The sequence below is a fragment of the Giraffa tippelskirchi genome, chromosome 3, assembly GCF_054371585.1.
Source record: "Giraffa tippelskirchi isolate mGirTip1 chromosome 3, T2T-mGirTip1v1.2.pri, whole genome shotgun sequence".
Classification (NCBI taxonomy): domain Eukaryota; kingdom Metazoa; phylum Chordata; class Mammalia; order Artiodactyla; family Giraffidae; genus Giraffa; species Giraffa tippelskirchi.
In genome coordinates this window covers 58,622,114-58,646,084 of record NC_137277.1, presented here as the reverse complement: position 1 = coordinate 58,646,084, position 23,971 = coordinate 58,622,114, and the positions used below count along the sequence as shown (strand labels likewise).

The 23,971-nt window shown below is 37.8% G+C and overlaps 1 long non-coding RNA gene across 1 annotated transcript in view; it reads left to right on the top strand.

The window, feature by feature from the left end:
* Positions 1–223: 223 nt before the first annotated feature.
* The window catches only part of LOC145540244 (uncharacterized), a 41,443-nt gene continuing 17,695 nt past the window's right edge, over positions 224–23,971 (top strand). The window contains exon 1 of the long non-coding RNA XR_014078223.1: positions 224–374. This is a non-coding gene — a long non-coding RNA (uncharacterized LOC145540244). The remainder of the gene's footprint in view (positions 375–23,971) is intronic.

The following is a 23,971-nucleotide window of genomic DNA, read 5'->3' as shown; positions in this document are numbered from 1 at the left end:
GATACCACTACTGCTATTTTTGAAACCAGAATATAAAACTCCTTTGTCTTAGCTGACACCTGACAACCATTACAGTGCCAGATGTCAATTGTTGTGTGGCAGTTTTGTCATAGTTTTACTTAATTAGCTGTTTTTATCTATTATCCTTCACATCATGCTCAAATACTGAGAAAGTTCTGTTCCTGTGAAGAAGTGTTGAATTGTTCAGCTGATTCTACAAACTGCTGAGTGTTGTTGGTGGGGAACAGGAGGAAAATGGAAAATGTGAAGTGCTCACAGCTCTGAACTCCTTGAACTGAAGTATTGCTCCCTGAATCAAAGTAGAAATATTTGAAGAGATTCTTAAGTGTCCTCCAGATTCAGTGGAATATTTGGTAAGTCAGGCTTTTTAATGAGAGCCAACCTTGTTATTCTATGAATCCTTTCACCAATAGCATACTGCTTTGAATATCTTGTAGGGTAAATAAATATTTGTTGTTGTGATTCGGAAGCCTGGGTTTTTATGATTTTGGTTGTCATGTCATGTTCAGTTCAATTTAGTTGCTCGATTGTGTCTGACTCTTTGCAATTCCATGGACTGCAGCACACCATGGAATTAACCTATAAGACACTTTGATTTCAGCCCTGTAACAGTTTTGCTTTCCAGAAGTGTTCTTTATAGAATGACCCCAACACAAGATTCTAGTATTCTCACCAGAAAATATTTTTATGAGGAACTAAGTTTCTCAAAACAGATGGAAAGGCAACCCTATAGATGATACATTTATATTCACATTTGTATTTATTCATTCTTCATTAAAAATCCATTCAGTGATACAACTTATTAAATTTTGTCCATTTTACAGATTGCTACCCAGAGTCTAATAAGAGGGGATAAAGCTCCTTCTTTTTGTGAACCTATAATCTGATGGAAAAGGTAGTTTCTTCCTCAGTAGAACCCCCAGTCTACTAGTAATAAGACATATACCAAAAGCACAGATTTATAGAAAGAATTAAAACTTGACTAAAAGAAATCTTTAATGGCTTAGCTGAAAGTCTGGCAGTGGTTGGCTTCCCTTATAGCTCAGTTGGTGAAGAATCTGCCTGTAGTGCAGGAGACCCAGGTTTGATTCCCAGGTCGGAAAGATCCCCTGGAGAAGGAAATGGCAACCCAGTCCAATATTCTTGCCTGGAGAATCCCATGGACAGAGGAGCTGAAAGTCTACTATATCCTTCATTCCTTCTCTGCTTTTTCTCATGTTTATCCTTCCTTGACTCATTTGCTTATCTGTTCACCAGGGAAGACTAAATGGCTCAGTTATGAAGTGCCAGGCATAGTTCTAAGCAATGGATGGCATCTTGCCAGTTGTACCCTGTGAGAGCTGACTGCCTAACAGGATGGCAGTCAGAAAACAACCAATTGTAAATGTGCTATTTTGAAAGGAATGAGGCTACTACAAGAGCATTTTATCATGTGACTGGGAAGGTTTCCTAAAGAAAGGTAATTAAGTCAGATCTAGAAAGAAAAGGAAGAGATTCTGAAAGTGTGTACTTATGTTGGTGTTGTCTCTCAACCACTCCCCCCCCCCAGCTGTTATTTAGCATCATCAAATGTGAATATCCTTAACCACACTGTACGCCATAGAGCTAATGAACAAGATGGACGTAATGCTCCCATCAGTCTGACTAAACGTTAGATGGGCTTCTTCCTAACTACAACCTCTGAGCTCCCTCTTCTTAGAGAATTTCTGCCACCTGCCCCCTTGAAGTGTAGGTGTCCTCCCAGTCACTTTCCAGTTTTACAAACCAACAATGTCTTTTCCAAGGACCTGAGAGTCATCCTTTTGAATCATCAAGAAAGTGCCCTTATCTCCTAGTCTCTGTGGGGGAGAAGGAGCCTAACTTGTATTAAGCAAACTCAGGTGGCCTAATTATAGTGACCACCTTCCCCTTAATTCCCTCTTCCATTAGATTATCCCAGTGCTTAAAAATCTCTCCCACCTTTTGTTTCAGTGGAGCTGAGTTTAGTCTCTCTCCTATTTCTATCTAGTCTTAAATAAAATCTTCCTTGCCTATTGCTCCACTCCCTGCAAGTTTTCTTTGATATTAGCAAGCATGGGTTGGAAAGAGAGCAGTATGCTTATAAAATCACAAGACAAAGATTCGATTCATGTGATCTGCAGGAAAACTGCTAAAAATGTCTGCTCCTTAATCTGTACAACTGTAAAAGTAGTACAAAACACCCAAGCCTTATTATGTCATCAGAAGCATTAAATGAGATCATGATGTAAAAGCATCTTGTTAAGTGTTGTATGCTTTGCACAGGTAATTGTATTCTGCCCTCAGCAGCTAATACAGTATTGAGAAAGTAAGGACATAATTGTTGACATATGGGCTCTGAATTCAGAAGACCTTTAGTAAGTTTTATAATCTCGCTTTGTCTCAGTTTCTCTAAATGAAAATGAGTATAATAGAACTTTGTAAGGTTGTGAGGAACAAAAGGACTTAATTGAGTGCTTAGAGTAGTTTCTGGCAGATAATCAGCATGGGTAAAAACATAGCATATGTACTGTATGTTCACAAATGTAGTTAGATCTTCCCTCTCCTAAAGGTGTCTGGTTGCTTCTCAGTGTTTTGGGTTTAAACCCAAAGTTTTATGTAAGCCGTTCTCCCTGGTAAGCTATGATCTGGTCTAAATGATGTTTTATATAACTTCACTCAGGTATAATTGATCTATAATAAACTGCATGCATATAAATACATTTTTGATGATATAAAGTATTTATACATTCATAAAATCACCAAATCATATTCTGTTATATATTTTATTCTTAAAAGAGTTGGACGCTGTGGACCTCATATTATGATTTTGCATCACATTGGACTTCTTTTCATCTTGTTTTTCCCTACCCCATTCCAGAAATTTTCACCAGAATCCTTCTGACATATCCTTAAATCACCTCACATGTTACCGCTTCAGATAAGCCCTGCCTAACCTCAGGACTTAGCTATATAGTCACATAACTCCCAAAATATTTCATTCATACAATTTCTCAGAGTCTTGGCATCAAGAATTAATATTACATGACTATTTCATTCTTCCTGACTGGTCTGGAAGCTACATGGTAAATATTGTATTACCACAGCTGGGCATATAACCCTTTGGCACCTAGTTGGAAATAAAGCTTTCTCAAGATAAACATTTGCCCATTAACTTTGTGTATAATAGTTTGGCCATGTAAAGGTTTGTAATCTTTATAAAGTGAACTACATCAACCTTGCCTATGGAAGCACACTCGACTCTGCAGGCTAGGTTCTTTCCTATGACGTATGCAGGGTCTCACCCAAGAGGCTCTTTCTTCCACCTTCCAGGCTCCAACCTGACCCACAGTGGGGAAAGTCTGCCCAGAGCTCTCTACTGCAGTGGGTGACTGTCTGGTTTGCCTGTGACTACTAAGCTATTTCCTGGGACATGGAACTTTCAGTGGTAAAATCAAAATGCGTGCTTAGTCGCTCAATCATGCCCCAGTCTTTGTGACCCTGTGAACTCTAGTTCTCCAGGCTCCTCTGTCCATAGGATTTCCCAGGCAAGAATACTGGAGTGAGTTGTCATTTGCTTTTCCAGGAGATCTTCCCTGACCCAGGGATCAAACTTGTAACTCCTGTGTCTCCTGTATTGGCAGGCAGATTCTTTACCACTGAGCCATTGGCGAAGCCCTAAATAAGTATGTAAGATGATGAAGATGAAGATAAAGATTGTTAGTCGCTGAGTCATGTCTGACTCTTTGGGACCCCATGGACTGTAGCCCACCAGGCTCCTCTGTCCATGGAATACTCCAGGCATGAATACTGGAGTGGGAAGCCATTTCCTTCTCTAGGGGATTCTTCTTGACCCAGGGATCGAACGTAGGTCTCCTGGATTGCAGGCAGATTCTTTACCATCTGAGTCACTTTGGCAAACCAGTGCCACTCCCCACGCAGGCTCTCCCAAAGGCACTCCTCTTCAGTCATCTGCCTGCGGATCTCAGCAGCCTCTTTCCAGGTGTGGAAGACTGGTTAGAGTTGGAGAAAGAGAGAATCCAAAATTTAAACCGAACTGATCATTATCTTCCCTGAAGTCTATGCATATACCGTTGCTGCTGCTGCTGCTGCTAAGTCGCTTCAGTCGTGTCCAACTCTGTGCGACCCCATAGACGGCAGCCCACCAGGCTCCGCCGTCCCTGGGATTCTCCAGGCAAGAACACTGGAGTGGGTTGCCATTTCCTTCCCCAATGCATGAAAGTGAAAAGTGAAAGTGAAGTCACTCAGTCGTGTCCAACTCTTCGCAACCCCATGGACTGCAGCCTACCATGCTCCTCTGTCCATGGGATTTTCCAGGCAAGAGTACTGGAGTGGGGTGCCATTGCCTTCTCTGGCATATATCGTTAGTCTGGTACGTAATATACACTCTGCTGAATGAGTAGATGAATTCAACATTTTAAAAACATAAGGTAGATAAGCTTCTGCCACTGGATCCTGGAAACTCTCTGGAAAGTTACCCTACATCTCAACACTGAAAACACACAAAACATGTGGGAGTCATAGAATTCAGGGCAATGGATACTATTTTCACCCATAGAAAAATTCAATAGGAGTTTTAGGAAGAGATTTAACTAATGGGACAGAGGATCCTGGCGGACTACAGTCCATGGGGCCACAAAGAGTTGGACATGACTGAGCGACCAACAAACACACACAATTTATTAAACAACGTATTTGGAAATTACACATAGAAAACATTCTCCCTTTGGACAAAAATTACGCATTGCTCAATCTCCCTTTTTTCATCTCCTGACAACCATCACTCATAGAAACAGTTCTATGAGTTTGGCTATTTTATATATTCTTGTAAATGAGGTATATAAAATAATATGTGTTCATCTGTGACTGACTTATTTCACTTAGCATAATGTACCCAAGTTCATCTATGTTGCTTAATAGTATGAAGTTACAGTCATACAAGATAAATAAGCTCTAGAGATCTGCTATACAACATAGTACCTGTAGTTAATAAATAGTCTTGAGCACCTGAAAACATTGTTAAGAGAGTAGATCTCATGTAAAGTACTAATAGCCAAACAAACAAACTAAAAGAGGAGGGGACACAAGAATATTTTGAAAGCTATGGATAGGTTTATTACCTTGATTATGGTGATGGAATCATGGGTGTATGCACACATCCAAACTCACAAAAGTGTACACATTAAACGTATGAAACCTTTGTATATAAAGTATAAATCAACAGAGCTTGAAAAAGTAAGAAATCTTCTCTTGGACTCCAAACTTCAATATATGTTTTTCATTCTGTCACTACACAGGTGGAAACCTTACTGTCTGGGCCCCAGATCTTACCTCCTCAACTAGATAAACCCTTCTACCACTATACCTCCTGAATTCATCTACGTGCTGTGCCTTAGGACTCTTGTTGTAAACTCTTTGGCTGTTTCCAAACCAAAGCATGTGCTCTGTACTCATGCATTCACAGATCCAGACTTCAGTCTCCCATCTATACTGTATTATAAATTTTTGCTTTCCTTTCTCAATTACTGCAAATTCATATTTCATATTTGGCCAGTATATCCATGCAGATGTACTACTTGTTAATAACTGCCACCTCTTTTTATCGGTTCTCTGCCATACTAATTGTTAAACATTTTCAACAGTAACAGTGATGTTAGGTGGCTGATATTTCACAATCTCTCTACATCCTCTTCCTACTGTCATATTATAAAATTCGAACCCATCTGGGATAGGTAAATAACTAATATAATGCTCACTAAGATATGTGCAGTTTACTAGACCTTGTTCTTTTTGACCAGAGAGATAGATCAACAATAAATTATTGAGATGGGAATATGCTGAAGGGAAAATAATTAGAAGAGGAAGAAAGCCCAGAAAACCAATCATTATCTTTGTATTCCTCATGTCTTGTGATATGTCTGACAAATTATAACCACTCAAATACTTCAATGAATATATGAATCATGTGAGTACATGAATAAATAAATGAAACTTGTTCAAAATACTTGTTCAAAACTTGTTCATGTACTGTTGAAGCCTAACTTGAAGGATTTTGAGCATCATCTTTCTAGCATGTGAAATGAGCACAAACTGTACAGTAGTTTAAGCGTTTTGGGGCATTGCCCTTCTTTGGGGTTTGAATGAAAAAGCTGACTTTTTCCAATCCTGCAGCCACTGGTGAATTTTTCAAGTTTGCTGGCATATTGAGGACAGAACTTTAACAGCATCATCATTTAGGATTTTAAATAGTTCAGCTGCAATTCCATCACCTCCACTATCTTTTTTGTGTAGTAATGTTTCCTAAGGCCCACTTGCCTTCACATTCCAGGATTTCTGGCTCTAAGTGAGTATTTATGTATATACATAGCCACCCTGATTCTGTTCACTCACAGAGCCCACATGTGGTGGTATCCCAATTTCAATCATCACAGCTGGTACTGGATGTTTTCTAAATATTATGATCTACCTAAAAGGAAGAAAAGCTTTTGTAGAAATAACTGACTCTATGTCTAGTATATATAAAATAGAGCATGATCCTAAAACATCTATTGTGCCAGAAAATAAGGTTCTCAAATATTGTTGTGGGCATGAGATGCCTAAAGACACAGGAACCAGGATGAAGGCTGCCTACTAACAAATCTAACACATTTTGGCAGCAAAGTAAATAACAAGTATAACCCATTGAATAGAATAGGAATCCATGACACCATACAGACATAAACATATTTACATATTAAGATTTTGGTGAGAAACAAGATGTCTACATATTTACAACATATTTCACAAAAAAGCTTATAATTTCAAATGGAAAAAGAATAGCTTTATAGTAGATAAGATGGGTTGACTTTATCTTAGATTAATAATCAAAGTCAATATCACCAATAAGAGAACACACTTAAATTGTGTGACACATAATAGGATCAAACAAAAACAAAACACAGCATCACTATAGCGCTATTCCTGCCAGAGGTGTATAATCTAAATATAATTGTGAAACAACATCAGACAAACCAAAGTGAAGCATATTCTATAAAATAGCTTCTATTCTTCAAAAGTTTTAGAGATTAAAAGAAAAAAATCAAGACTGAAAAATTGTCCCAGTTTGAAGGAGATTGAAGGAACATAGCAACAAAATGCAAAATGTGATGCTTAATTAGATCTTGGTGTTTAAAAAGACACTGTGAAAATTGGCAAAACTTGAATGAGATCTAAGGAGTACATCAGTGTCAATCTCCTGCCTTTGATGTTTGTATTGGGTAATGTGAGAGAATACCTCTGTTTATAGAAAATATGCACTAAATATTCCAGTACAATTAAGTAATATGTAACTTATGCACAAATTGTTTCAGAAATAAAATCTTCCTTATGTATACAATATTTCTGACCCCGGGTTCAACGCATGATACAGGGTGCTCGGGGCTGGTGCACTGGGATGACCCGGAGGGATGGGATGGGGAGGGAGGTGGAAGGGGGTTTCTGGATGGGGAAAACATGTACACCCATGGTGGATTCATGTCAATGTATGGCAAAACAAATAAAAAAAATAAAAATAAAAAAGAAATAACAACAACAAAAAAGAAAAACAATTTTTAAAGGAAACATTTCCAGATGTTCCATTTTCCTGTCTCTCTTGAGTTGACAGGTGGTCCCAGACCATCTTCCTTTAACCTTCCCTCCCCATTTCCACAGCAATTTAGGTGTGTGCAACTTTTAAGTAAAATTTGAGGTAAACAGCACTAGGTTGGAGAAGGCACGATTTCACTGAACCATGATATGACCTAACTCAAGTGTAGATCAAATGGACATTGTAACTTTGGAAACATTTCATATTGGCAAAATTTTCTTCTGAATTCTGCTGGCTAAGAGTCCTCTGGATCCCAGATCACCAGGTTCTCCTTGTACACTTTTTCTCTGGCACACATCCTCCTAATGTGTGCATGTCTTTATGTAGATCTCCATTCCATTATGGGCTTCCCTGGTGGCTCAGTGGTAAAGAATCCTCCTGCCAATGCAAAAGACATGGATTTGATCCCTGGATCAGAAAGATCCTCCAGAGAAGGAAATGGCAACCAATTTCAGCTTTATTGCCTGGCAAGTCCCATGGACAGAGGAGCCTGGGGCACTATAGTCTATGAGGTCACAAAAGTGTTCGACAGGACTTAAGGACTAAACAACAGTCATACCAGTATTTCAAATGCAAACCCATTGTGGACATCACAGAGTGCTCCTTTAGTATAACCAAAGAACTCCACTAACATGTATACTTGAATATTTCTACCCCACAAAAGAATTCTGTAGTCAGGTCCCAAAATAAAAGCACCTTCCATCAACTCTCCACCTAATATTCACTGTAAAATGTAATAATGCAGTGAGAATGTGATAAAATGTGGTCAAATTAAGTTAATGTTGAGAGCAGATCTTAAAAATTTTCATTAAAGGAAAGAAAATTATAACCATGTGGGATGGTAGATGTTAACTCTAGACTTTTTGTGTTGTTTTGTAACATAAGTAAATATTATATTTACTCATTATATTTTACCTGAAACTAATGCATTGTATGTCAATTATATATCAATAATTTTTTTAATTAATGAAATTAAAATATTAAATTGGAGTATTTACCAATTTAACTGCTAGACATATTTTACATTCAGAAGCACACAGTCTGGATGTATGAGATGATCTTTTTCCCAGCTTTATTGAGATACAATTGACATATAACATTATTGAAGTTTAAGGTATACAATATGATCATTTTATTCATGTTTATGGTGTGAAATATATACCATAGTAATGTTAGTTGAAACATCCTTTACTTCATGTTATTACCAATTTGTTGTTCTTATTGTCATGGTGAGAAAAAAGTTCTATCATAGCAACTTTCAAGTATACAATATAGTATTGTTAAGTATAGTCATTATGCTGTACAATAGATCCCTGGAACTTATTGAAGTATGGATAGTCTTTTGTCTGAACACATGATAAAAGATTTAGCTCTCTGAATGAATCCATCTATTCAGTGGATTTGTGATTTTGCTTATAAATTGAGTAGGCAAGCTGAGATCATTTAAAATAGTCAATCAATATTTTCTAAGATTTACTCATAGATCGTTTGGTATGTGAATTAATTCATCTCTGGGTTTTCAAGTTGCTTAACTTTGACCCTTTCAGCTAATGAAATGCAAACAAGCATGACATCTAATTAATGAAGCCATTTCTCTTGTGAATATAGATATTTCTCTAAATCTAAGATCAATGTTTTGTAGGCAGGCATTCCAGATAAAGTTTTACTCCTAGCATTAGTACATGAAATATTTTAGACAATGTGCATTTGGCATTATATTTGTTAGAATAACAGTTGCCTAACTCTTGCTTAAATTAATTCTTAAGAATTTTATCAGTATAGTCAGATATAATTGGCAACAATGAGATATAACATCTTTTATATCCAGTTTGGAATACTTATGGACTGAAAAATTCAATGCAGTCCTGATTTTGTCAGTGACATATAACTAGAGTCTCTTAAAAGTTGCAATAATACAAGGCATGTGAAAAATCAAAAGAATATAAGTGCCTTAACTTACAATGATAATGAGTGTGACAGTTTGCTGAAGTAGCTATAAATCAAATGTACTATAGCTATAAAAAAAAAGAAAGCAGTACAGCATTTGGATAAGGTCCTATATTGCTGCTTCCCTATAAAAGCTGTGCATACAAATGAGAAGGTGGCATCCTTGCTGTCTTCAGGGAATAGTCTGCCCCTGAGCAGAAAAGATGATGATATAGAGCTGTTTTTGGAAAACTGTTGAAGTTCATACTCACCTGGTAGGAAGCAAAGCAGGGCAATTACATCTGGAACACATATGAAATCAGTTCAAAGTATAATAATACGAAAACTGAAATCACAGAGAACAAATGACATTCCGGGCTACAGAACTGAAGAAATGTGTTTTCCAATTTCATGTTTATTATCATTGACTGACTAAAGACTTTTCTTTAACCTAAAAGAAAAAATGTGGGTCTGGCATAGCATTCTCTTCATGTTATCTAAACAGAAACACAGTGTTAAGTGTATTTACTGACTTTTCCTTAAGGAGGTTACATAAATGAAAGTCAAAAATGAATCTGTCACTAAAAAAAGCAAAGTAGTAGAAATCAGATTTTAGCAAAATTAAACTGAGTAGATTTCTGTTTGGTATTATGCTGCTATTGAATGGAATAAGATATTTTCTAGTTTGCACCAAAAAGATGTTAATTATAATTGATGAAAAATAAGTTCAACAAGTAATTTACACAGTATTTTAGAAATAACGAAAGCTGTTTGATTATGGAGCAAAGATATAAATTCAGGAAATAGTTAAGGACACTAATATTCATTTTAGTGCAATTTTTACATTGCACAAAAATTAATATCCAGTTTTTGTCTGTGAGTCATTGACAACTATTAGTGTCCATGCAGGTCAAACCTGAACCAGATCAAGCCTAAAAGATGGTTTAAGCAAAACATAGCACTGGATTCATCTTAGCTGAGATGTCAAGACTGTAGCTGGAAAGAAATGGCAAGTGTAAGATTATTACATGGCAGTGGGATGCAGGTCTTACTTGATGGTCGTATGGCAGTCATCTATACAGCTAGGATTCTGAGTTAATGTTAAGATACCTGCAAAAACCATGTATGTTTTTTGCTGTCTTAGATTATGGCAGTTATCTAAGTTGTTTCATCTAGTAAACATTTATTGAATACCTGCTATTGGCAGGTATCATGAAAAATAATGCAATATAGCAGGAATCAAGATAAAAATGATCTTGGTCCATCAGAGTTTATAGTTGGGGAAGACCAAAGAAAAGAAATACAACATAGAATAATAAGTGCAATAAGAGTATGGAAGATTGGTGCTTTACCTAGTCTTAGGGATGGAGGATCAAAAATCCTGCTGACAGTTCTTTAAACTATATACATTGCCTGTGTCCAGGTTAAGTTTAACATATTTACAATTTCCATGATTATTTGTGTGTCAGTAAGCTTTTGCTATGCAACATACCACCTTAAGATTTAGGGACTTGAAAGAGCAACCATCTATTTGCTCATAATTCTGTGGGTCAACCAGGAGGCTCTTCTGTTCTCAAGCAGCTTGTCTCAACTGCTGTCAGCAGTCAACTCGTCTGGGGCTAGACACTATGTAGCAGCTGTATTCACGTGTCAGCATCTTCAACTAGGCTTGCTGGAGCATCTAGAATGACTGGTCTATGATCTTCTAATAGGCTAGCTTAAGCTTGTTCATATGGCAGCAAAAACAAGAAAGAGTGAAGCCAAGTTTGTAAGAACTATTTAAGCCTCTGCCTATACGAAATTTACTGACACCCGACCTTGTCAAAGCAAGCCCCATGGACAAGGCCAGATTCAAAGGATAAAGAATCAACTTTTTCAGTTGATAGGTAGATCTGCAAATTATTCTCAATTGCACTTAGTTAAAAGAGGAAATAAATTTGCAGTCAGGACAGTTTTCCTGATAAAACTTTTTGACTCCCCGCTAATTTAGGATGAAGTTTAAATGATTAAAATTGACTCAAAAATTTTTTCCCCAGTCTGTGCCACTCAACCGTGTTTTCCACTACTCTCTAGTATTAAAACTTTAGGCAGAGACTTACATAAAGTTCCCTTTAAATTCTCTCTGCAAGTGAGATTTGCTCATCCTTCAATGTTTAGCATAAGCTCTACTTTACGTTCAGGTTTTTCTTATTACTGTTGCTGTACAGTCACTAAGTTATGTTCAACTTTTTGCAACCCCATGGACTGTAGCACTCCAGGTTTCATTGTCTTTCACTACCTCCCAGATAGTGAATCTTTCCCAGCATCAGAGTCTTTTGCAATGAGTTGACTCTTCGCATCAGGTGGCCAAAGTATTGTAGCTTCAGCTTCAGCATCAGTCCTTCTGATGAATATTCAGGGTTGATTTCCTTTAGGATGAACTGATTTGATCTCCTTGCTGTCCAAGGGACTCTCAAGAGTCTTGTCCAACACCACAGTTCAAAAGCATCAATTCTTTAACACTCAGCCTTCTTTATGGTCCAACTCTCATATTTGTACATGACCACTGGAAACATCATAGCTTTGACTATATGTACCTTTGTTACTCTGAACGAAAATGAATGTGGCTCAAGGCCAAATCACTTGTATACAAACTGTTTTCAAAAGGGTTGTCTGCTACTGAATTTCCTCACTTCAGACAGTACCTATTCACTGCAGCATATACTGTTGCTGTTAATCTTAAACTCACTAGGATCTTATTTAACCACTTCTTTAAAGCTTATCTTTTCTCCATAATTAGAAGTAAATCCCTTGAAGACTAGAACTCTTTATTTTATGCTTTATCAGTAGTTTTTTCTTGAGTCTTTTAAATGAGGGTCAATTTAAAGCATGCTTCCATAAAATATTAGATATGATTTTTTCATAATTTTATTATAAAATGTGCAAAATGAGATACCTATTACATTTTCATTTACCTCAAAATAAGTTACTTTTCTCCAAATATTTTGATTTTCAGCTAAGGAGCCCAAGTTAATCAGTTTAGTAAATTACATGGCTTAAAAGAGTAGAGAATAAAAATTGGTAAAACAAGGGACTTGGCCAAATGTGACAGATAAGGAATCAAAAGCCATTAAGACACTTTCAGCAAATATTCTTAATGGTTATATCATTTTCTTCTTTGAAAAATCTTTGTGTCATTCATTTATGACATCTGTTGAGAATCTAGGACACAGCAGATGCTGTGTATTCTCAAAAACAGATACAGAGTGTCTAAAGCAAGTCTAAAGGTAAAGTAATAACACTCAAAGAAGTATGAGCTTCTCCCCAATGTGGATATCAATGTTTCTAACTTTTTGTTGTATATTGGCTTAAATATGTTAATAAGATGCCCGAAAATCTGATTGAAAGGGAAAAAGGAGCTAATTTTCTCCATGCTTAGCATATAAAATACCAAGCATATGAATGCTTTGAAACATTTGAATCCTTGAAAATTGCTTTGTTTTAACATCAGCCTGTTAGGTACTGAGTAGATAGAAACTTTATATCTACTTTCTTTTATTTGGATAAAAATATCATCTTTCTCTCCATTTGAGTAAAAAATCCTGAACTGAAGAGCAGGCAGCCTGCATGTCAGAACCAACCTTTTTTATATAGGCTCTGCGACCTGATCTATATAATGGAGATAATACCAGTCTCTACCACTGTATGAAATAATGAGAACACAATCAAATAAGACACAAGAAAATTCTTTATAACTGGAAAATGGTAGGAGAAATTGCATTATTACAGTACTACAGCATAATATTAATACCAAGGTGTTGTTCCCCCATTCCCTACTAAAATGTGTCATTCTAAATAATCCAATGATTGGCTATGTAACCTTTAGCAAGTCAGTCATTTCATCACAGTTTTCTCATCCTGTAAATGAGGATGCTTTACTAGATGATATTAAAGTCTTTTCTATCCTTTAAAATTCTGTGATAAAACTTGTTAGTTTAAAAATCTATTAATCCACCCAGACATGGTGGAGCAGAGATAAGACATCTCTGCTATCGCCTGGCCAAAACCTTGACCTGCCAACTTGTGAGCACAACAAAATTATTATTGTTTTACACCACTTGCTTCGGGCTGCTTTGTTATGCAGCCATAAGTAACCAGATTGGTCTACCTCTTTGATGCTCCAGATACCATGACTTCCTTTGGCACCTGTACTACAAAAAGGTTTTCCTATCTGGGGGCCTTTATTCTTACAGTGCCCTCTGCTCAGAACCCTTTCTTATACAACTCTATACCTATGCATGGCTGTCTATCAATACTTAGAATCTTAGATGGCTCAACTAAATGGCTCCTCTTAAGAGACATTTTCCCCAAATCATCTTGCAGGAAGCAACCTCCCTACACACTATCACTAGTGCTCCCATTGTCTAAAATTACCTTATGTATCTATCTGTGCATTTATTATTCATCTTACTCCTGTAATATTCACCAAGGAAGCAGAAAGTTTTTGCTATCTTGTTCATAGGTATATGTGCAACTCCTAAGACACTTTAAGTGAATAGTGAATATAATGTGTGCAGGAAACATTTTTCCTAAAGTCTTAAATGTGTATTCTTAAGCCCACACCAAAAAATAGTATCAAAAATCTATAATAGGACTCATACCTCTGAATTTCTAAAATGAAATTCAAATTATTCCAAAGCAAGTGTACCATGGACATTGTTTCAAGGGTAATACTTTCTCTAGACATATGACCATTTCCTCATAAAATAATAAGATAAGACATTACATTGTAATTTAGAAAATACTATATCATGGATTCTTAACAGAAATTGCAACAGCTTTTATATCCAATTAGGATAAATCACCTTAGATAGGAAAAGTATAACTAAGAAATAGATTTCCACTGTGTCTCGCCTCACTTCTATACTGATCTATGACTTTCATTTATTTTTTTGTATAGTTATAATTGATGTTATGAATAATAAACTGAGAATCTTCCCCTTATATGAATAATCCCCTTTCTTTGTCTACCGAAGTCCAGTTCTTCCTTATATTACTGTTCCTCTATATTCAGCCCATGTAACCTAGCAACTAGTGATCATGTTGTTACTATAGCTTTCTCTTTACCCAAATATCATATAGTTGTAATTATATAGTATGTAGCCTTTTCATACTGGCTTCTTTCACTTATCAATATACATTTAACATTGTTTCTATTTTTTTTTTTTTTAGCTTAATAACACATTTCATTTCTGAATAATGTTCCATTGCATGGATGTACTGGTGGTGGTGGTTTAGTCGCTAAGTCATGTACAACTTGCAACCCCATGGACTGTAGCCATCAGCCTCCTCTGTCCATGGATTTCCCAGGCAAGAATATCAGAGTGGGTTGCCATTTCCTTCTCCAGGGGATCTTCCCAACCCAGGAATCGAACCCAGATCTCTTGCACTGTAGGCGGTCTCCTTCTTTGAAGGTAGGTTCCCTGAGCCACCAGGGAAGCCCACATGGATATACTAAAGTCTGTCTATTCATTCACCTATTCAGGGACATTTTGGTTGCTTCTAAGTGTTTTGAGACCATAAATAAAGTTTCTATAGATATTTGCATGCCGATCTTTGTGTGGCATATTATACGGTTCTAAGTTGCAATGATGATTGTCTAACTAGTATGCTTGTATCCAAGTGTTTGACCTAGTACAAGCCTTCATTCACTCCACCATGGAGTGAACTTTCACCATGGATGATGATCTTTCTGAAGTGTAAACTTATCACTGTCACCATTATGCTGAAAGTTTTCAGAATGCATTCAGTGAAGTTTAAATTCTTGGCATGACATCAGTGGACATTTATCATGAAATTCCAAAAGGTTCCTCTGAATTTATATCAAACAACTGTGCCACATGTAGACATAGTAAAGCACATGATTTCCTAGGATGTAGCCCTTATTCCCCTGGTGTCTGTAGCTCTCTGGGCCAAGCATGCCCTTCTCTATTTTGATTTCTTATTCAAACCTCTTGGTTTCCCTGAAGTCTTTGTCAGTTCCAAAAATAACCTCTCTCCTCTCTATCCCATAGTATCTACCAGGTATACCTGAAATAATCTACCCCAATACCTTGCAGTGTGACTTGTTTGGTCATCTCTCTCCTCACTAGATTGTGTCAGTGGTGTTTTATAGTGCACGTTTTATGCTAGTCTACTTAGGTTGGAGAATGAAGCATGAGGTTTTAGAAGGAGCACTGGATACATCAGCAGATCAGACTTTGAGTTTCAGCTTTACAACTTACTAGCTTGTTGTGTAAGCTCTTGTAAGTTAATCAAAGTTTCAGAAACAAATTTTCATTTGAAACTTTACAGTATTATTTTATGCTTTATAGTTACTATAGGTTTTAATAATGTCTGTAGATTTATAAATTATAAAGTGGTAAGCATGTGAAATATATCCAATGGACTTTCAAGTATAAAATCTTAAGATTATTATTATTAATAGTGTAAATCCCATCCAAAAAAGAGAAAAAAAGAATAAACTATAATTATAAGCTTTCTAAAGCTGGAAAAACCCATAGAGGTAATTTCATTCAACCATTTAATTTTACAGATGAGGAAACTGTGGAAATAACTTGTTTAAAAGGGCTGCATAATGTCACAGGAATTAGCTGCATTAAAAGCAGAATTCAGCATGGCCAAAGGAAACAGTTAAAAAAGATTATGTTAAACAAAATGGGATAAATCTTGAAAATCAAGATTAAAAAATGTCTGGTTTCTTTACAATTTTAAAAGAAGATTTACTTTTCGGAGAAGATTCAATTCTGAGAAAAAAATAATTTCATGTTTTTTATTAATGTGATCATGAACATAACTGAGCTTGTACTGGAGTCCTTCCTTTTAAAGCAGACAGATCACTGTGACAGGGAAGTTGCCATTTAGGAGTCAAGCATTGTGAAGCTATACATATAATAACTTTATATATCTATTATGAGTGCTGGATCATAGAAGAGCCCAAATCTTTAAAGGAAATAGTAAATAGCCCCTACCGCCATCCCATCTACCTCTCATTTCAGTCGCTCAGTCATGTCCAACTCTTTGAGACCCCATGGACTGCAGCATGCCAGGCTTCTCTGTCCATCACCAACTCCCGGAGCTTGCTCAAATTCATGTCCATTGAGTCGATGCCATCCAACCATCTCATCCTCTGTTGTCCCCTTCCTCTCCTGCCTTCAATCTTTCCTAGCATCAGGGTCTTTTCCAGTGAGTCAGTTCTTCACCTCCAGTGGCCAAAGTACTGGAGTTTCGGCATCAGCATCAGTCCTTTCAATGAATATTCAGGACTGATTTCCTTTAGGATGGACTGGCTTCATCTCCTTGCAGTACAAGGGACTCTCAAGAGTCTTCTCCAAAACCATACTTCAAAAGCACCAATTTTCTGGGGTTCAGCTTTCTTTATGGTCCAATTTTTACATCCATACATGACTACTGGAAAAACCATAGCTTTGAGTAAATGACACTTTCTTGGCAAGGTACCATCTCTGCTTTTTAATATGCTGTCTAGGTTGGTCATAGCTTTTCTTCCAAAGAGCAACTGTCTTTTAATTTCATGTCTGCAGTCACCATCTTCAGTGATTTTGGAGCCCCCTAAAATAAAGTCTGTCACTCTTTCCACTGTTTTCCCATCTATTTCTCATGAAATGATGGGACCGGATGCCATGATCTTAGTTTTCTGAATGTTGAGCTTTGAGCCAACTTTTTCACTCTCCTCTTTCGCTTTCATCAAGAGGCTCCTTAGTTCTTCTTCACTTTCTGCCAAAAGGGTGGTGTCATCTACATATCTGAGGTTATTGATATTTCTCCTGGCAATCTTGATTCCAGTTTGTGTTTCTTCCAGCCCAGAATTTCTCATGATGTACTCTGCATATAAGTTAAATAAGCAGGATGACAATATACAGCCTTGACATACTCCTTTCACTTTCCTGTTCCATGTCTGGTTCTAACTGTTGCTTCTTGACCTGCATACAGATTTCTCAGGAGGCAGGTAAGGTGGTCTGGTATTCCCATCTCTTTCAGAATTTTCCGCAGTTTGTTGTGACCCAGAGTCAAAGTCTTTGGCATAGTCAATAAAGCAGAAGTAGATGTTTTTCTGGAACTTTCTTGCTTTTTCAATGATCCAAAGGATGTTGGTAATTTGATCTCTGGTTCCTCTGCCTTTGCTAAAACCAGCTTGAATGTCTGGAAGTTCACGGTTCACATATTATTTAAGCCTTGCTTGGAGAATTTTGAGCATTACTTCACTAGTGTGTGAGAGGAGTGCAGTAGTTTGAGCATTCTTTGGCATTGCCTTTCTTTAGGATTGGAATGAAAACTGACCTTTTCCTGTCCTGTAGTCATTGCTGAGATTTCCAAATTCGTTGGCATATTGAGTGCAAAACTTTTACAGCATCATCTTTTAGGATTTGAAATAGCTCAACTGGAATTCCATCACCTCCACTAGCTTTGTTTGTAGCAATGCTTCCTAAGGCCCACCTGATTTGCATTCCAGGATATCTGACTCTAGGTGAGTGTTCACACCATTGTGTTATCTGGGTCATGAAGATCTTTTTCGTATAGTTCTTCTGTGTATTCTTGCCACCTCTTCTTAATATCTTCTGCTTCTATTAGGTCCATACCATTTCTGTCCTTTATCGAGCCCATCTTTGCATGAAATGTTCCCTTGGTATCTCTAATTTTCTTGAAGAGATCTCTAGTCTTTCCCATTCTTATTGTCTTCCTCTATTTCTTTGCATTGATCACTGAGGAAGGCTTTCTTATCTCTCCTTTGCTATCTCTGGAACTCTACTCATCGAGTTTTATCCTTTGAAAGTAAAACCCTTGATCCAAATTGCAAAATGAATATCTTGTGGGAAGAGAACACTTTCAAGTGCAGAAGATCAAAATAGAAAGATGGTGGCAAAAATCAGACAGAAGAAATGGAACCCTGAAAAATTTATTAATGTGGAGAAGGGATAAAATAACTGTAAAATTGACTGTGGAAAAACTATCTGCTAGGAAAATAATATATTAATATAAGGTTGATAGCACAATGTTCAGGGAAATGGATTGATGATTTATGTTGGGTTAAGTTTTGCAAATGATTTGGGAGGCTTCAAACCGTTGCTTGGTGAAAAACAGAGGAGGAGGACAGAGGGAAAGAGATGCTCCACACCCTGCAGTAGGCCAGGGCATTTTATTGCTAGAGTGGGTTCCGGTGAGGTGTGTGCTGAGCCAGAGAACAGTGATCCATTGAAAGGAGAGTCTTGAGAAAGAACAAAAATGTAGTAGAAGCACAAGCGAAATAATCAGAATGTAAGTTCTTGAGGTAAGAAGTCCTCCATTTGTCCCTGGAGTTATTTGGACTAATGTCAAGTTTCTACCATAGGGAATATTCTGGTTCAAATCACTTCCACTTAATTTTAAAAAACAGGGTGACTCTATGAAGGCCTTTGGTTCTCAGATTGTGCCTGCTTACTACTTTCTTTCTCAGTTCAAGGGAGTACTTTTCAACTCAACCATAAGAGACATTCATGAGAACATGACTGGGTATTCATTTCTCTGAACCTTACCAAGTGGTCATGACTCAAGTATTTTATTTCAACCTCAAGAAATGAGAGACTAGGAATATAGTGTGACTGGGTAAGAATGCAACTGCGCCTGAGGCTGCAGAGCACAGGTGGAGGGCCACCCTGCACAATCCAGATGTGTAACTGCGGACAGGACACAGTTTCCCGGTGCTCACAGTCCTTATCTCAGCTGGGGCTTCCCAGTTGGATCGGTAGTAAAGAACCCGCCTGCCAACGCAGGGGATGCAAGAGACACGGGTTAGATCCCTGGGTCAGGAAGATGCCCTGGAGTAGGAAATGGCAACCCACTCCTGTATTCTTTTCTTGAAAATTCCATGGACAGAGGAGCCTGGTGGGCTACAATCCATGGAGTCTCAAATCGTCACACATGACTGAGCAACTGAGTACACACACACTTGTCCTCATGTTTAAGTTGAGTAAATGTGACCAGATCAATGGTTTTCAACTCTTTTTAAAGTTATATATGCTGCGTTATATGCTTAATAGATATCATTGCTCATGGGAATAACAAGCACACAGAATTTAGATGGTAAGATTAAAATATGAATACTCTTTTTTTTGACAATTAAAAAATGATGGTAGTTAATATTTGAGGTGGGAGGAAGTATGTTAAGGTAAAATGTAAAATTTTGCCATAGTTCAGGAAAAAGTGAGAAAATAATCCTGTATTTTCAAAATATAAATTCGATTTTTGTTTATTTAAAAATGCAATCTGGAGGGGCAAGCATCAGCATATGGGTTGCCTAACAATGAGGCATGCAGCCACTGGCTCAAAAATAGCACAAGCAGTCAGGCTTAACCTTGTAATACAGGTTATTTTCTGTCTCCTCCTATTTTTCATTTCACACTTCATTTTCAACTTTTAGTGCTGATTTAAAAGCCATATAACCTTATTCTTCACTCATTCATCACCAATAAAAGCAATTTAGATTAATCTATTTCTTTTTAATTTGGGAGTCTTGGTAAGGACTATAGATGTAAGGGCACTACTGCAGGTTGTGGAGCAACATAGAAAGGGTTGAGCTGGGTCATCACTCATTCAGAAATAATTTTTATCTTCAGCTAAAATGTAACTGAATCTAAAGCAAAATTGCATGAAGACTTGAACATTAGAAATCTTTTCACTCAAGAAACTCATTTCTTTAATTCATAATTTTGTCTCAACTGAGAAATCTATTTTGTCCATATTGCATGGGTATGGAATAATGGAAAAATGTTATACTTGGCATCTGCAAATCTAGATTCTAATTTTCAAAGTACAATGAGCTAATGTGTAACCTTGCACACATTATGAGATTTTTCTAAAATCTGCTTTCTGTCCTGTAAAATATGTACTGTGATTCTTACAGAATAAGACAGTTGTGTAAACCAAATAGATAGTTCATTCAATAGGTAGTCTTCATACTCCCTGCATGAACTAAAAGCACTGCTGTAGGCATCAGGGATGCAGCGGGGATGGAGCAGATGTGATTACCTCCCTTACGGGGCTCACAATTCTGCTGAGTGAGCACAGTCAATAACAATCAGAATACATCCAGTGGAGATTCCTTCTACAGAGAAACATCACAGATTAAGGGGCATGGAGAGACGTGGGAGTAAGGAAGCTTGATTATCAAGCATGATTGGAAACAGCCTCTGCAGTAAGGGATGTTTGGACACTAAAGTCTATTTTTTTTTTTAATTGCAGAAAACTGATTAAAACTAGTTTTCAAGTGCCATTGCCACCCCTAATAAAAGTTGAAAAATTCCAAAGAGTGTGGGCCTGTTGCTCAGAAGCATTATACTCATCTGTTCAAACCATAACATCAAGATGCTCTCACTCTCTCTCCCCATCACTAGACTTGACTTTCTCCTGCTTTTTCCTCACAGGCTAGTTTTTTTTATCTTTATTTTTTCAGATTCTGGCATAACCTTACAACTTGTTAATGTATAAATGACATTTTTTTCCCGAATAGTTCCAGGAAAAGTGTCAAGAGGGTTTTTACCCCGGCCTGGTTTGAATCAGTTTTCCATTTCTAAGTTAATCATCATTGTTACTACTAAAAATAGTAAAGATGATTTGCAATTAAGTTATTTACTTTTAGGGCTTCCCTGGTGGCTCAGATGGTAAAGAATCTGCTGTCAATGTAGGAGAGCTGGGTTTGATCTTTGGGTTGGGAAGATCCCCTGGAGAAGGAAATGGCAACCCACTGCAGTATTCTTGCCTGGAGAATTCCATGGACAGAGGAAGCTGACAGGGCTACAGTTTATGGGGTCACAAAGAGTCAGACATGACTAACTGACTAACACACACACACTTTTAAAGGTGATGCTAAGAAATATTCTTTAATGTTTCTTTTTTCTTCTTTTGTTCATTCGAGTTGTTTTCTCTAAGTTGTATCATGGTCCTGAGTTTCTCTGATCATGTTTATAAATGAAGTGTCAGATTCATTATTATAGGTCTGTGTTGCCTTGACAGTTGTAATACTGGTTTCCACAGCAGTCCTCCTTAAACTGGAGTGGTGTGATGTCTTTGTAAATGACCCAGACATATTCAGGCAGGCAGTTCTCCTTTTAAGCAGCATTGATAGAGAGTAAATAGGTAACACAGAGTTCAATTTTATTGTCAATTTGTTTGGTTGTTGTTGTTTATGTGCCAACTCAGGTCTGACTCTTTGCAACCCCATAAACTGTAGCCCGTCAGGCTCCTCTGTCCATGAGATTTCACAGGCAAGAATACTGGAGTGGACTGACATTTTCTTCTCCAGGGGATCATCTCAACTCAGGGATAGACCCCGTCTCCTGCGTTAGCAGACAGATGCTTTGCTGCTGAGCCCTTGTCAGTTTTGGAACTTTTATTCTGGATGCAACTTTAAAAGATATGTTTGTTTGTTTTTTCCCTCAAGCATTACTTTTTGGTATATGTTCAAAGATCTGTTTTTCCCAAACAGAACAATTCCACATCATGGTTCTAATAAGATGCTGTGAAATTTCACAATGAATAATTTTTAATCTCAAGTGTCTGTGACACCTTTAGAAAAGCTTCTATATTTCAAATCTGTGGATTGAGCCATGGCTCAGGCAGAATTGTAGGAAATGCCATACCAAATTGTCAAAGGAAACAAGGTCTAAAAACTGGAGAAAAATAATCCAGTCCTAAAGGTGACTTGGGCTCAGTGGTACAGAATCTTCCTGCAATGCAGGAGATGCAGGAGACACAGGTTTGATCCCTGGGTTGGAAAGATTCCCCTGGAGGAGGTCATGGCAACCCACTCCAGTATTCTTGCTGGAGAATCTCATGGATAGAGGAACCTAGTGGGCTAAAGTCCATAGGGTCACAAAGAGTCAGACATGACAGAAGCTACAGAACATGCACTCACAAAGACGACTTAGGGCTTCCCTGGTGGCTCAGTGGTAAAGAATCTGCCTGCCAATGCAGGAGATGCAGGTTCAATTCCTGGGTCAAGAAGATCCCCTGGAGAAGGAAATGGCAACCCACTCCAGTATTCTTACCTGGGAAATCCCATGGCGGGTTACACTCCATGGGGTTGCAAAAGAGTCGGACATGACTCAGCAACTAAACAACAAATTTGGGGGTAAAATACTTTAAGGTATTTACTCAGCAGAGTTAACTTTGTCGAATTCTAATATGTATTTTGGTATTTGCCTGTTTTATTTTTGTTTAATCTTTAAGCATAATGTTACAGACTCTTCCAGAGAGTTTATTTATTTAGGAAACTCTCATTGCCTTAGTCTCAGAGCAGAATTTGTATTCTGTGTACCCAGCAAGGGGTGGGGCATGGTTCACTGGCTATGTGGCAGGTGGTCCTTGAATTATGGAAGTATTTTTCTCCTCACTGCCTCATGTGTGCCACTAGTAGCTCAAGGAAGAAGAAAGTACATGGGCAGGAGGGGCGGATCACCTTGCTTTTAAAGCTGAGCATTGTCTGAGGTCAGTTGTCTTTGATGAGGTTCTTTCAAGGCTCAGGAACGAATCCTTAACTATTCTGGCTCTTTCTGGGCTGCCTCTCTCCAGACTGAATGCTGTCTGGACATCTGTAAAAGTTTAATTAGGTCATCTCTGGAGATCTTGATATATATTTCAAAGTACAAGGGATGTGTGAGAGCTGAAACAAGAAGGAACCGGGTCCTGTGACTGGTCTGCCTGCTCCGTGCCCAAGCCAGCACAAGGCTCAGTACCTAAGACCAGGGTAGAGGGCCACAGGTGGCGCACCTCTCAGAAATCCCTCTGACCCATGAGGGCGTCTCATGGGACACGCTCATATTTGCTGTTCATTCCTACCTCAGGGGCATGCTCCTATCTGCCGTTCATTCCTACCTCAGTTTTTTTAACTCCTCCTTTCTCTTTACTTTCTGTTTTTGTTTTTTTTTTTTTTTACTCCTCATCTAATCTCTTGCTGATTCTTGAAGACTTCACAGATCAAAGAGTCCACTGAATGTCATGAATACCAATGACTTTCTCCCACCTAGTTCTTGGAGAACAAGGTGTTCTGCATGGAGGAGGGTGTTTGTTCATTGTAATGGAAAATAGTGAATGCACTCTTCCTCTTTGTGACTCACACAATTATCCCCTCACACATGCAAGCACACACATTAGAGTATGCAGCAAGGGAGGGAGCTCATTACTAGGGACCTTGGGGGAGAAGTTTCACACAGCTCTGTGGCCAGTTTCTCTGAGAGTTTCTAAAGGCAGGTGTCTTGCCCAAAGGAAGACAAACGTCCTTCAGAAAACTCACATCTGCTCTACAACAAAAAATTCTACCCCTCTAATTAAAGTTATCTTGATCCTTTTTCC